Source organism: Protopterus annectens, chromosome 9.part0 (assembly GCF_019279795.1).
Source record: "Protopterus annectens isolate FY-2018-M chromosome 9.part0, PAN1.0, whole genome shotgun sequence".
Classification (NCBI taxonomy): Eukaryota; Metazoa; Chordata; order Ceratodontiformes; family Protopteridae; genus Protopterus; species Protopterus annectens.
The window spans coordinates 607,460,237-607,476,814 of record NC_056743.1 but is presented as its reverse complement, the minus strand read 5'-3'; the positions used below and the strand labels follow the sequence as shown (position 1 = coordinate 607,476,814).

The 16,578-nt window shown below is 36.5% G+C and overlaps 1 long non-coding RNA gene across 2 annotated transcripts in view; it reads left to right on the top strand.

The window, feature by feature from the left end:
* The window catches only part of LOC122811364, a 53,993-nt gene extending 38,458 nt beyond the window's left edge, over window positions 1-15,535 (top strand). For both annotated transcript variants that reach the window (XR_006366243.1, XR_006366244.1), the window contains exon 2: window positions 14,556-15,535. This is a non-coding gene — a long non-coding RNA (uncharacterized LOC122811364). The remainder of the gene's footprint in view (window positions 1-14,555) is intronic.
* The last annotated feature ends 1,043 nt before the right edge of the window (window positions 15,536-16,578 follow it).

The following is a 16,578-nucleotide window of genomic DNA, read 5'->3' as shown; positions in this document are numbered from 1 at the left end:
ACATGCTCCACTTAAAGAAATCCCAATCCCTCTGAGCTACACGCTCTAGGGACCTAAACCTTGTCACCACAATAAACAGAACATGCCGGAGGGATAGATTCCTGTCCCAGAGACTTCCCATACTCTGGAATAAACTACCTATCTATATCAAACAAAGCTCGTCATTAGCACTCTTCAAGAAAAATCTTGATGATTGGATGGGAAATAGGAAATTCACCCCGGGGATCACCTCTGTGGCTCTGCTCGACAGTGGCACAGGAAAATAATTTTCTTGGGTGGCAAAATCCAGGGTACCTTTTTGGCTGGGCTTGTATAGGCCCCCAGGGCTGATAGCCTAGTACCTACCTATGAATCCTTTTGTTGTGGCTGATCTGTGTAGAGACATATTTATGTTCTGAGAGTACTTGCATATTTATTTGGTGACATTGTGTAGGCCCACTCCTAATAGCCTTGCTCTTGTTCAAACTAACATTTGTATTGATAGTAACATTAGACAGTAAGATTGGACACCCTTTGTTAAGGGCCTTAAAATAAATGATAAAGAGGTGGCTGGTGGCAGTCATAAACTGAGACATACCTCCCTGCACTACATGAAAAGAGACATGGAGGAGCTCTTGGATTATGTAGCCCAGACGGGTATGACCCTAGCCCTGAGCACCCTCCTACCATCACCCAAAATGATACCACAGTACAAGCAGAAAATGATTGATTTCAACAATTTGCTACATTTCTGGTGTCATTCTAAGGGGATCCAGTATCTGTCTGCCTGGGATGAAATGATTGACAAACCTAGATGCTTTGCCAGAGATGGCCTGCATCTTTCACCCTTGGGCTTACGGACACTGGCCAAGGCTCTTGTCACCCCTATAGTGCCTTTTTTAGGCAGCATTCCAAAGACTAAATTACCACCATAACAGCTACAAACAAATCCAATCTGAGGGTCATACTGCTCAATGCTAGAAGTCTAAATTTCAAAATGCCCTCACTCAAAGAACTCCTTAAAATCGACATTTGTGCTGTAAAAGAGACCTGGTTCAAGGCAGCAGATAGTACCCCTGCACTACCAGGCTATAACTCATTCCATACCTTTCGGTCCCAGAACTTGGACCGAAGCTCCAAAGGTGGTGATGTTTCCATATTCATAAAGGATGCACACACCTCCAGACTGGTAGCCCAACATGACGCATCAGAGATACTTCAGGTGCAGCTAACATTGGGTAAGACAGTGATTCAGGTCATGGCCTGCTATAGGTCCCCCACCATGATCCAAGACTCACACTCCACTTTCCTAAGCACCCTGGAGAATATTAGGGTCCAACCTAACACTCTCATACTGGGTGACTTCAACTACCCTCCATTAACTGGGAAAACTACTCATGTAGCAATACACTTGCCCAACATTTCCTGGAATTCATTAATTCCAATGCCCTGGACCAGCTCAATCTTACCCCCACTAGAGGTAGCAACATCCTTGACCTGGTCATTACTAACATAGGCGATTTTTGCTCTGTACAAATAGTCAACTCCTCCCTGGTTAGATCCGATCACATCCCCCCCCCCCCACACACAAAGGTAACCACCATGAAAAACTTCTCCAAAGTTAACTTTGGACTCCTAAAAAGAGAGGTGGCTAACTTCATGGCACCCATGCAAATTGAGAACAGCTGGATGACTGCTGAATCATACACTAATGCCCTGTATGAACATATACACAAATGCATGGATCTCACCATACCCAATAGAACCAAGATGCTCTCCTCCAAAAAGAGAAGCCAATCTGGTGGTCCCCTGCCATAAACAAACTCTACAACAGAAGGAGGAAACTGATGAGAAATAAGGTGATGTCCCAAGACTGGAAAAACTCCCTTATCAGCCTCAACAAAAAGTTGAGATTCCTCATAAAATCCTCTAAAACTAGCTATGAAAACAGAATTGCAGCAGATATTAGAGACAACCACAAGGCCTTCTATAGTTATGTAAAGAATCTCCACGGCAATACCCAGATATGCCTGGAGCTGTTGCACAATGGCACCTCCTATACCGAGCCAATAGATATTGCCAATATACTGGCCGACAGATTCAGTGCCAACTTTACCCCTCTCTGCCCCACCAAAGGACCAATCACAATATCAGTAGATTGCCAGGAACCCAGTATTACTGCTGCACAGATTAAAGCAGCACTGTCCAAGGCCAAGAATACAGCTTCTATGGGACCTGACAATATCCCTGGCTGTGTTCTACATGAACTACAGCATGAACTGGCACCTCACCTGTGTGCCCTGTTCAATCACAGCCTCACCTCAGGCTTTGTCCCTATTGAATGGCGCACTGCTATAGTCATCCCTCTCCACAAAGGATGAGCGACTACAGACCCTGGGAACTATCGCCTCATTAGCCTGACAAGTCTGATATGCAAAGCTATGGAATGCATTATCATGTACCTAATAAACAAAGATATAAGAAACCTCCAAACTGTGGATCCCGAACAGTTTGCTTTTGTGAAGGGTAGATCATGCCTATTCAACCTGGCTGACTTCTTTGAGTCAGTCAACAGAGCTGTGGAAGAAGGCAAGGTGGTTCATACAGTCTACCTTGATCTGGCCAAGGCCTTTGATACCATTCCCCACTCAGGAATCATAGAAAAACTCACTAAGCTAGGCATCACCCCCTATATCACTAGGTGAGTTGCAAATTGGCTCACAGATAAAGCCCACAGTGTGAAAGTAGCTGACTCCAAGTCAGACTGAAGACCAGTCATGAGTGGAGTCCCACAAGGTTCAGTCCTGGGTAATCTCCTGTTTGGTATCTACATCTCTAAAGTCCAGGCCAACACAAAGGGACTCTGGCTGACAAAGTTCACAGATGACTGCAAGTTGGGAGCCATAATTAACTCCCTAAGTGATGTTGACATCCTACAGAAAAGCCTCACTGAGACCAATGACTGGTGTCAATGCCAAAAAATGTGTTGTCATCCCTTTTGGGTAAAGCCCAGTTTCCATGAATTACCACATCGATGGTGGTCCACTGAACATAGAAGGTGTCATAAGAGATCTGGGAACACAGGTTGACATTAACCTCTCTTTTGACCACCACACTGCCACTGTGGTCAGAAAGTCCTTCTATGTGGCACATCTCATTGCTAAGGGTTTTGCATCCAGGAAGAAAGAGGTCGTCTCCCTCTACTCTTCTTTCATTAGGCCAATCATCGAGTACAATGCCTCATTTGTCATGTACCTTACTAAACACCTACAACAACTGGAGATACTGCAAAAATACCTCACAAAGAGGATCTTAGGCCTTAAACACTTGTCCTGTATGGATAGACTCAAAAAACTCCAACTATTCTCTTTTGTTTGCTTATATCTGCTATAGAGCAAGTCCATGCAGTGGTACTGGGGCTAGTCTAACAAGCATCCTTATGTGGAGAAGTATAGCAATAATCTTTGTTTTGAAAAGGCTTCAAACCAAAATTGCCTTGTCATGTGTCCAATGAAATGATGGTATTGAAAGGAAAAATCAAACGTATTACCACAAACACCACCATCGTGTGAGACCATTAATAAGGTAACATCCCTATGACATCATCTTTACCAAGTTATATCATGAAGAGGCATAGTCTATAGCTGCAGTGGTCATGACTGAAAGCAATATTCACGAATCTACTTGGATGAAGTGGAATAGGGGGGGCATTATTTTATATCCATGGCGTCATCTTCAGGCAATGTCTAGCATTCACCTAACAGAAGATAAAATACTTGTTTTATGTGATGATAAACAACCACACTTCCTATAGTACAACTCCACTGAAGTGTGTTTTACCTATTATAGATGTTCCAACAAGCACTCAGCCTATAAAGGGACTTAATGTTATCCACTCAAGCAGAATCAGTAAGCCAAATGTTAGACTGAAATTGTAGATAATTTCTCTCTATTCTATATCCAATAAAACAAAGTTATGTGAAGAGACAATGCTGAGTTCTACCCCCCCAAAAAAAAGAAAACTAATGTGTTATTTTAAAGGGGTAGAAGTAAATTTTGAGCACAGGTACACTTACTTCAATAGGTGGAAGTGGGGAAGGAAATGCTAATTTGGAATATAGAGGAAGTCAGGGCATTTCTGTATTACATGGGCAGTGCAACAGTTTGTGAAGTGAATACTGTCTTAACTATACTGCATACCTTCGTGAATGAAGTTTCTAAACTAGGATGAAGATCACCTTTATACCAAATATTCATGGAACACAATCAAGATATTTTTTAGGGTTTCTCATTTATGTTACTGACATATCCTTGACATCTGACACGGTCCATCAATCAGGAAATGCAAATTCACTCTTTAGCTTGAATGTTGAGGGAAGCTGTTTAAATAAAATTATTACCTCAGTTTCTGGCCACATTGTCATTATTTAACAGGATCAGTACATGGACCTGTGTTATGTTGTAATTTTATGGCCTTTTAAATAGTGTGAATGCCTGAAACTGGACAAGATGGCATTGCAGAAGTACATAATGATCAATATGAAGTGATGCTTATGTACTACAGAGTTTTTTTTATGAAAGCTATGAATGGGTTTCTAAGATAAACATCTCTTTTAGTATAAATAAATGTTCTGCATTGGAATTAATAGCTTTTACCTCGCACTCTCAGAAGTACAAGTCCACAAAACTGCTCCAGGGATGGTTGGTTAATTCCCTCATTTTCTTCATTACACAAATGCTTCTGACACTAGGAGATTAAACTTCTGCATAATGTGAACCTTTCTGAAATCATTTATCTCAAGATTAGCAGTGGTACTTCTTCCACAGCACATTTGTCTTGTAACATCAGTCATTAAGTTTAATGCTCCTTTTTAAAATTTATCATTAGAAAGACATCAGACTTTCGGAAAGTAACATCAGTCATTAAGTTCAATGCTCCTTTTTAACATTTATCATTAGAAAGACATCAGACTTTCGGAAAGTGCACAAAAAAATCTCTAAGTCTTAGATGAGAATTATTAAATATAAGGAAAGAATAAATATTCAGGGTTTGTATTTGCTTATTTGTGTACTTAATATGGTTACACACCAATTGTAAACAATAACAGATATGAATTTGATGGGCTATGGCCAGTATTCATAAATATGTTATACAATTACACAGGACTGATACATTAACGAGCAAATATACCACAGCCCTGGGCATTTCATAAAATCCATGGATATATGTTTTAACTTGCAACATGCAATAGTGCATCTAAAATAAGCCAGGTACTAAGGCATGGAAATGAAGGTTTGTGGCCATGTACTCTACTCATAAAAGGCAAAGAAAATGAATTTGTACCTGCACAGCAGGTATAGACTCCCTACGCCTAACTATTAACAAAACAACCAGATGTCTTAAAAATAAACAGATTAAGTCTACAGATCAGCATTAAAACTCAACTGGCATTTACTCAGAAAAAACTACTGCTTCAGAGCAATTGTATTTCAGGTTTCTAAATACAAACAATCACTGCCTTATTTATGGAAGATATGAAAAGTGTCATCAATGAAAAAGTGACATGTTCAAACAGCCACAGAACTGAACACTTTAGAGAGACCTACTTAAAAAATGTTACAAAACTATCTCAAATTCAGTTTGCTATTTACGCCATTTGGAAATAAGCACTCAATGAAAAAATAAACCATACTTCAACAGGTAATAACTTCTGATTATCTAGATACAAATGTTCGCGTAGTTCAGGGGGAGGGGGTGGTTTGTAGTGCTTAATTGTTAAGCACTTTACAAATTAAAACCATCACTCAAAGTAAAATAATTGCGATGAATTACCAAATATGATAACTGTGACAAAAGCCAAAATTTGCTTAAAACAAGTCATGCTAAGCAATAAACAAATGTTAAAAAAAGATGCAATAAATGGTGCAATCAATAGATATATATCTGAAATTGTCTAGAAAAGTCCAGCAATGGATAGCTGCAGTGTCTGTGTATCCCCATCCCTTGATAATGATGACAAACAAGATCAAAACTTTAAACACAAGTCTGAACATTTGAATAGACAAGAAAAAATGATTCTTGATGAAGACCTACAGTTTTACAGTTCAAATATCCAGCAACAAGGCTCCATACCTAACAGCTGAAGCTCTCTGTTCCTTCATTCCATTCCACCACTAAAGATGGTCCTTTACTCAGCCCAATATATTCCACAGAACTGCTTCAAACACACCACACCAACAGAAAATAAAAAGACCAAAAATCGCTATTTCTAGTTTTGTTCTTATCCTCAATTTTCCTTCCTTCAGAAACCATCCTCCAAATACCAACATCATACACATCAACACTATAATGACGATGCCATAAAGTGTTAATAATTCATACAATTAAAAAACTTCAAGATGTTGTTAGAAAAATAAAAGTAAAGCAGGAAAAGTTTAAGCAAACCCAAACATTGATCAAAAAATATAGTTAGCTCTTGGACTGACAGCCAAATGCCACCACTGTTGTGAGCTTCACCTTTTGGGTTTTGTCCATGAGCCTTGAACAAAGACATTTAAGAAGCCTATATAACAGGAAAAATCTTAACTCTTGGGTTAAAATTATGACTGTATCTAAAGTACTCCGTAGCAAGGCCAGTCTCATAATGGTTTTGTATATCCCTGATGTGCTGCAGATTCTGAGTCTAACCTGCCTAGAAGTTTGCCCAACATGCAGTTTATTACATGAATACCTTGGGGACAAATATTACACCTACCTGACAACAATTTCTAACACCTATAAGGTAAACACAGTGGCTGTTGACATATTATTGAATACTGTCGTTCTAGTACAGACAGATTGGGAACCCATTACACTCTGCATTTTCATGCTCAATGGTCTGGCTGGGAGAAAGTGGAAAGAACCAGCGTGTCCATTAGAAAATAAATTTAATACATCAATCAAATGACTGATCTCTATGCTAAGATGGGAGAGAAGCTACTAAAAGCTGAAGATGTAAATTTGTTTCAGTGCCCTCCATTTCCAAATGCCCCCTGGCATGGGACACAATAGATTTCCTTGAAAGATTTAATATATTTTTATGGATTGTGAGGAAACAGGTAGGGGGCCCTTGGAAAGGGGATGCACCATAACGGACATAAACAAGGGAAGTCTTTTGGTCTGCTTCAATGCTAACTTGTGGTTAAAAGCAAATTACTTTAATTTAAGACTGACCAAGTTACAAAACTGACTACCACTACTTCCTGGATCCCCTACTTCACTTATTTACAACAGATCTATTTCCCTTATTTGGGGACTTTAAATATAATACAGCAGTAATAGGATGCAAGTTCCATGGCAACTCTGTTTTATGTGGATTTCTGCATATGATTCACTTAACACTGTAAAACTATACAAATGTATTTACAGGGAGATATTCTTCTCATTTATGAAATAATACTTATAGCCTCTAGAGATTTACTTTCAAGACCAAAATAATTACTACTCACCTCTCAAAGAATAATTTCTAGAAAAATTATATTAGCTGATATTGTTTGTCATACATGCTAAGAAAGATCTTCTTTGAAATAAAAACTATAATGCAAAAAATGAAAGAAGTGTCTACTGTCTTGCTTTGTACTGCAAAAATGATTAAAGATTAGTTATAAAATAAGATACTACTTCTATGAAAGCATCTTCCATTCAACATGAGGCAAAGTACTCTTCCTTTATTCAGAATGTAATTGGGATGAATGGATGTTTATAAATTTCAGCACCCTTGTCCCTCATGGATAGAGGAAACGTAAATGTAAAACAAAATAAAAATAACAAAAACACCACTGCCAGCCGATATAACAGTCCAAGCTTTAATTAAATACTAAGCGCTTTCACCCAATATCATCCTGGGCTTCCTCAGAGTGTGTTACTTCCATCATTCATGTCCAGAGAAGAAGAAAACAGTTTCACAGCACCAAGTTGTAAAACGTTTAATATCATATACCAAGACAAAGCTTTCGGACAAAGTCCTTCATCAGTGTTACAATATTGTTTTCACATGCATGCAATTTATATCATCCAAGAGTTATCACATGACACAACCAACCTATCAAAAAATAGACAATAATCATTAAAATTTAAAATCACATACATATGAATTCATCCTCATGTAAAAAACAAAAGATATAAAACATATATATATATATATATATATATATATATATATATATATATATATATATATTTCAAGGTTTAATACATTGCTGCCTATGCTTTAAAATTTGTTGAAGGAAAACTTGTTTATTAATTCCTGGTAAAGAATCCGCATGAAGGTGAATAAGCCAGTCATATTCCTTTGTTTCCAACTTAGTATTAATATCACCCCTTCTCAGACTGGGTTCCATAACATCTAGAACCCTAAATAAAAAGCTATGTTTAGATCCATTGTCATGCATGTGTTTAGCCAATGCATTTGTCAATATACCTCTCCTAATATCCGATTTATGTTCAGTAATTCTGTTCTTAAGTTTTCGAGTAGATTTTCCTTCATAAAATGATGTACATAATTTACATGTGGCTAAATAAACCACTATTGCTGTGTTGCATTTTGCCAAACATTTAAAGTAATACTGTTTCTTTGTTACAGGATGGCTAAAGATATTAGAAAAGCATATGTCAGAGCAATAGAAACAATTAAAGCATGAAAATGCTCCTTTCCTATTAGAGGTAGGGGATGATTTCTTATTTAACGAAAAATCCTTGTAGCATAAACGCGGTTTGAGATTGCTACAATTCTTATATGTAAAAAGGGGTCTCTCCAGTACAATATGATTCAAATCAGGTAAAGCTCTTAGTATACCCCAATTCCTTCTTATATTATCCTCAATTGGCTTACTGCATCTGCTGTATGTCATAGTATATCTCAGATGGCCAGAGGCATCACTACTTCATTCCCTGTTACACCTATAACCATCATTTGAAAAATATGGTCGAACCTCATTCCCTCTTTTTTTCATCACATCCTCTCTGAGACTAGTTAGTTGAGTTAAATCATACCCTCTCTCATTAAATTCATGAATCATATCCATCATCTGCTTGGTACATATACTATCATCAGTATTAAGCATATTGGCTCTTTACAACCCCTTTAAAAACATGCACAGCATGCATACTCTTCCTATGCAAGTATTTATTAGCATGTACTCTTTTTTATATATACTGATAGTTATATGTTGCCCTTCCAGTTGAATTCTAACATCTAAATAATTTATATCCATCCTGGAATATCTCATTTCAAAACTCAAGAAGGTAGTTGTTTGATTGAAGAAACTTACAAAGTTTTTAAGTGCGTCTTCATTAACATGCCACACAATTTAGACATCTAAAAAACATTTGTAAAAAAGAATATTAGATTTATGTATATTCTTATTTCCATCAAAAACAAAAACATCCTCCCAGTGACCAAGGGTAAGGTTAGCATACATATTGGCTACTGGACTACCCATAGCTACACCCAATCGCTGATGGTAGATTTGTTTATTAAAAAGAAACACATTATTCTCAAGAGTTATTTCCAACAGTTCACAGAAAGTTTCAACCTGTCTGGCTGTGAAATTACCATATTTACATAAAATTTGTCTTACACTATTTACCCCGTATTCATTAGGAATACACGTAAATAGAGACTTGATATCCACGCTAGCAAAAAGAATGTCCGTCTCAGTGTTCCCTTCATACCATTGATAAAATAAGTTAAGGAAGTGACCAGTGTCCTTAATAACACTCTGTACAAAACAAAGGAAATCTTTCAAGATATCTTGCAAGTAAACTGAGAATGGTTCCATGATCCATCCCCTACCCGAAACAATTGGCCTCATAGGAGGTTTCAACGAAGATTTGTGAATTTTGGGCAATCCATATAGGACTGGGATGGTAGGCCTAGGTATTGTTAGGAAGTTAAAAATATCTATTGTTATAGCATTATTGACTTTTAACTAATAAATATTGATATTAACTTTACTAATAATCTTAAAATCAGCATCTTGCATGGGTTTAAATATCTGTATATCTATTAACAACTCATCCATGGCACTGATGCAATCAGTAGAATTCATGATCACTATACAGCCACCTTTGTCTGCTTCCTTAATTATAATATTTCTATTCAACTGTAGTTTGTGCAATGCTTGAATTTCATGTACAGATAAATTATACATTTTTAAAAATACACTGCCACTATACAACTCACGTAACTGTTTATCACATATAACATGAAAAGCTGTAAGAATGGGATCATTAATAGGTATAAAGGTACTTGATCTCTTAAGACCTACTGGAACATCACCTGAGTTTCCCTTGAAAATCAATTTCAAACTCAAATTATGAACAAACATTTTCAATTCAGTTAAAGTATCTATAATACTACAAATATTTGAAGGAATAAATTTTATACCACACTCAAGCAATGAAATGGCTGCTAACCTAAGTTCCATATCAGATAAATTCACTATAGAGCCATTTCCTAAGCGTACTATTTTATCAGCAGCTGGCATGCCACTCATAACCACAGTTTCATCAGGGCATACTTCTAAATTATTATAAAAAATATAATTTTCATCTACATGAAGAGCTAACATTTCAGGAAATACATTATTGTCCAAAGGCAAATCATTATTCACTATCTCATTATTCACAATCTGTTCATTAGTACAAGCAACATTATCATGCCAACATGTTGAGGCTAAAATAGCTTTTTCAGTACTTGAAATATTATTCATAATTATAGTTTCATCAAAACATAGTTCTGAGTTGTTAGAAGAACCATTAGTTTCATCCAAATGCAAAGCTGGCATTTCATTAATTACACCTTTATCAGAGTTCATACCATCATTCATAATTAATTCACTATTAGTATCAGTAACTTCATGCGAGGCTATAGAAGTTAGCATAACCGGCTCACAAATAGCAGAACATCACTAAAAGCAGAAGAGCGTAGTACCACAATGCTTCCACGTTATATCCACAGTCAGCATCTAAAACACAATCGAAAATTTTTAATAAGTAGCACAAAATCACTGAACACAAGTTAAAAGTGAAAGAAACCCTGTGTACGGATAAGCACTTTCAGCTTCTAAGCCTTCTTCAGATCCGGTATCATACCTGTGGATATAACGTGGATGCATTGTGGTGCTACGCTCATCTGCTTTTAGTGGCTTTGTTGTTTGCCGAGCATACTTCAGTGAAGTTTTTTAAATAGCAGAACATTGCACCATCCTGTTCAATGCACCATAAGTAAAACCAAAGTCATTGTCCAAAACAGTCTTTGAAGAGGCAACAGAACTATCATAAAAACTTAATGTTGCTTGAACGACTTGCTGCGAGTAACTGGACCTTTGTACTGTCTTCCTTGTGAGTATCCTCTGGCATCCCCTTGCTGCCATTGGTTCACTTTTTCCTGTAGCTTTAGTACAAAATGTTGTTGGTGACCTAAAAAAGGCTTATTAATACTTGGGCCATTTAGAAAATAACTATTAGCAATTTCCTGTTCGGAAACACCACTGTTGGAACCATAAGCGTTCACCTTTTCCACCTGTGCTGTAGAATCAGACACCGAGGCCTCAGGGGAGGGTCTCAAATCATTTCCTCTCCTTTCTGATTGGTTGCCCATAGACTGTTCAGTCCTTTCTGCTGAAAATGGCAGCACCTCATTGGTGGGTGGTTCAAAGGTGTCCAAATCATTTATGGAAGATTGTTTCACATTAGATTTAATTCCTTTTGTTATATTTAAATTATCTTTCTGTTGCTTGGGCCAAGAGAAAATATTATCACTCATAAAATCATTAATATCCCATTGTATTTTACATTTTTAGTAGCTTCTAGTCATTTATCATAATCACATAAATGGCTTACATAGTACTATAGTAAGTTGTATATTCACAAAACAAAGTGGAAGATGAGACCTGCTTTTCCAATTCATTAATTTCATTAAGTAGGTCACTCTCTGCACGTAGAATTCATTCATTAGTATCATATAGTCTATGCCTAATTTAATATTAATCCTTTGCCACCTCTTTAATATTAATCCTTTGCCACCTCTTTAAAAGTTCCAGATAGGTGTTTTTGTAGGAGGGCATGTTCAGAACCCAGAGCCCTCATGGAACAATGCCCAAATTAATATACGCTCCTCCTCCTGAACAGAAGAAATATTCATAGAGTCCTGGTTGTTACATCTTGGTTGTAAGAGAGTATTCTCTCTCAGTAATAAATTCTGTAAAGAGCAGGTAGTACCAAAAGTGCTCGTAGCTCCCTGAGGAAAACATTGTAGTTATGGTTGAGACTGTAGTTGTGGTTGTCATAGCAAACTCCAATAAGTAATGGACCCAGTGCACACAGTGAGTTTGAACAGCAAAAAAGTCAAAGAAAACACAACAAGATAAAGTGAAGCTTGTAAAACCAATAAATGTCCACAGAAGAAGAAAACAGGTTCACAGCACCAAGTTGTAAAAAGTTGTAAAACGTTTAATATCATATACCAAGACAAAGCTTTCGGACAAATCTTCATCAGTGTTACAATATTGTTTTTGCATGCATACAATTTATATCATCTAAGAGCTATCACATGAGACAACCAACCTATCAAAAAGTAATTAGACAATAATCATTAAATTTTAAAATCACATACATATAAATTCATCCTCATGTAAAAAAACAAAAGCTATACAACACACACACACTTATATATATATATATATATATATATATATATATAGATGTATTTATTTATTTATATATATGTGTATATTTTTCAAGGTTTAATACATTGCTGCCTATGCTTTAAAATTGGTTTAAGGGAAACATGTCTTGTCTTGTTATATGATATTAAACGTTTTACAACTTTTTACAACCTGGTGCTGTGAACCTGTTTTCTTCTGTGGACATTTAATGGTTTTACAAGCTTCACTTTATCTTGTTGTGTTTTCTTTGACTGTTTTGCTGTTCAAACTCACTGTGAGCACTGGGTCCATTACTTATTGGAGTTCGCTATGACCCAACCACAACTACAGCCTCCACCACAACGTTCTCCTCAGGGAGCTACAAGCACTTTTGGTACTACCTGCTCTTTACAGAATTTATTACTGAGAGAGAATACTCTCTTACAACCAAGATGTAACAACCAGGACTCTATGAATATTTCCTCTGTTCAGGAGGAGGAGCGGAACAGGTATGCATCCAGCATTTTAAGCTTGGAACGGAAAGTCAAAATGTTTAAGAGATTTCAATGGCAGAAATATAGCTTTGCTGCATATATTAATCTGGGCATTGTTACATGAGGTTCTGAACATGCCCTCCTACAGAAACACCTATCTGGAACTTTTAAAGAGGTGGCAAGAGATGAATATTAAATTATGCATGGACTATATGATACTAATGAATGAATTCTTTGTGCAAACAGAGAGTGACCTACTTAATGAAATTAATGAACTGGAAAAGCAGGTGTCATCTTCCACTATTACTGACCATGTCATTCCTTCTCAGAGAGGAGGTGATGTAAAAATTAATGCTGAGAGTTGGAATGGCAGCTTAGATTAAATGTTACTACCAAGCCAGGCATTAATGACAGTTGCACTGTGACTAGTGTTTTGAAATTAAAGTCACTGCAACTATGATTTGTATAAATGTTTTCTATTGTATATATTTTAACAGATATTGTTAAATCTATACAACTAGTAGTGCTCTGTTGTTTATTCTTTGTGTTTTACTTGAATATTTTAATGTTTTTTATACTTGTAAATAATTTTTGTATGTGTATTTTTAATTTTCATGTTGAACTGAGAAAGCATGTGATTTATTAGTATTTAAATGGGCTGAATGATGGAAGTAACACACACTGAGGAAGCCCGGGATGATATTGGGTGAAAGCGCTTAGTGTTTAATTAAAGCTTGGACTGTTAATATCGCCTGGCGGTGGCATCTCTTTTTTAATTTTTATTTTGTTTTACATGTATTTATACACTCTCTGAGTGTTTATACCGGTTTAGAAACATGTAAATGTCACAACATATCCTTGCTCAGCACATTTCCAAGTTATTTATATCCAAAATATAAGGACTAAAACTATTAAGGAATAAAAGGCTAAGCTTCTTATCCTAGTATGTCAATAGTTTAGCAAGTACCTATGAACCTATGTTCAGTCTTGTTAATCTGCCGATTAACATATTATTTATTTATTTTATTTATCATTTGTTGACTGGGAAAGTCCGACTAGGTTCCACAGAGCCTGTTTTCAGCAGAGGCCCGGGGAGAAATGCTCCAGATGCATGTCTTTGGAATGAATGGAATGGAAATATTTAATGAAGAAGCCCGAAACTGGTTATTATTATTATTGTGTTTGACAAGGGATTTGCCAAATCACTTATAAAATATGTGGACCTAAATACATTTTTTTAATTTGCAATACACAAACTTCAGTGTGCTTACAGAGAAGGGGTTTCTGGGAATGTTCCATTTGGAACCAATTTTGTTCAGTGAATATGGTCTATAAACCTGAAATGTGAATGCTCATTATTCAGTGCTACAATGCATTTCTTATATCTTTTTGCAGAATGAACCACATTCCAACTCCTCTCACCAGAGCGGACCTGCAGCATGAGGACAGCTAATGAAGGATCTTTCGATACATGCATCCACAACAGGGAATAACCAGAAAAGGCCTTCCACATTTTAATTATTTTTGAAATGCACTTTGGTCAACTTTTATTATTCGCAGAAAATCTTCTGTTTTGACAGAGCTCCACCCTGTGATAACTAACCATTTATATGATTAGAGTGACTGAAGTAGATCCATCACACAATGATATGAAATTACCGTAATATAATTCAAGACCTGGATAACAAATCTCATTTAGTATAGATCTATCATTACCATACAGGCAAATACAACATGAAATGACATCTTTCCCATACTCTGTCCATTCCCTGCAGTAACAACTAAGCAGCGAGGAGCAGGACTGCAATTATAGAAAACATGCTGCTGACCTTGTTGGGATCATACACTGGACTGCCATCAAAAGGTGAAAGAGCAATGCATTCTGACGGATAATGCATTTAATGCAAAGTGATCAAAGTTCAAGAATGGTATAGCCTTAATTATGTCAAGTGGTCATAACTGCTGCTATTTACTGACAGCAACCAACTGTCCAACATGTGATGTTATCTATAAGCTGCTTCTACAAGATTTATCTTCCCACTGAAATGATGCGTGTGTGGTTATCAAGTCTACTTTATTTAGGATACAATGCACCTTTATTGTAGTAATTACTTCAGGAAAATCCAAGGCAAGCTATTATATTTACTGTATTGTCACTGTCATTTTACAAATACATTAGCTTGGTGTGCTGCATCTTTCTAGCTAGACCTGAAATGAACATATAGTGTCTCATTTTATTTCATGAACAGGTGCTTTAGTTAATATGTATATATTTATTATGTATAAGCTTATATAACACAAACATTTGGCTGTCACATATATGAGAAAGCCGGATAACATTCACTGTATAGATCACATTAAAACTGTATGCTTGATATTACTGAGTTTTGGTCTGTATATTAAATACAAGAAAATTGTGATTGGTTGTCTCTGCAACAGTGATATTTATAAGAATAAGTCTTTTTTCATCCCTTTCCTGATGCCTGAGAGATTTCACTCATTTCTACTATTAACAGTCAGACTACTCCAGCTAGCTGGTGCAACCTTTCTAAAAGCCCTCTCCCCAAGCAGAGAGTAAGTGCTGTTGTACGCCTCAGAGTAAGAGTATATTTAACAATGCTTAGAGATGAATTACTAATTAAAGATTCATGGTAGGGGTGGGCACTGTAAAAGTTAATTTTCTGTTGTAGCCATACCTCTCAATCTCTTAAAACAAGAAATCTGGACAAAGCCCCCCAAAACAGGACAAATGTTAAATATTGCTCTTATAAACTTAGAAAGTTGGTAGAATAAAAGGTGTTCTGTTAGCTTGCATTTTTCTGAAGGATATTAAGTCTGAAACTCAAATTGCTGTCATTATTTAGTGACTTCAATCCTCAATGATTAGCCAGAAAAACTACAAATTTTATGACCAACAGACCAAACATATGAGGCAAAAATCTTGACAGTTGAGAGGTATGGTTGTGGCAAATTTCCAGTCAGTCATCCCTAAGGACTGTCAGTAAAGTGGTAGACTTACTTTCTAGGAATGAGCTCAAATGCATTTAGACAAAAGATCTTATGTTCTTTGGAAAATGCAATCCCTTGGACTTCCAGGATTAATTGCAACAACTCAAAGACAATTAAACCTAATCAATGAAAGCTGCTAGATGGCACCAATAACCATTCTTAAATTCCACATAGAACCCTTGAAGGGCACTTAAAACGCATGCATAATTATTTAAATCAATATCCCCAAAGATTCATTCAAGCCATTCTAGTGTTAACTTGGAAGAGTAAAGCTTAATTAAGTAATCTGTGAACTGCTTTAACAATGAAAGTGGAGCAAAACAGTGTCCAGCAAAGTTGTGAAGATTGTGTTGCTGGGTGGGAGGACCTAATGCTGCTAACATGCAATTTCAAGGAGGTGGAACAGCTG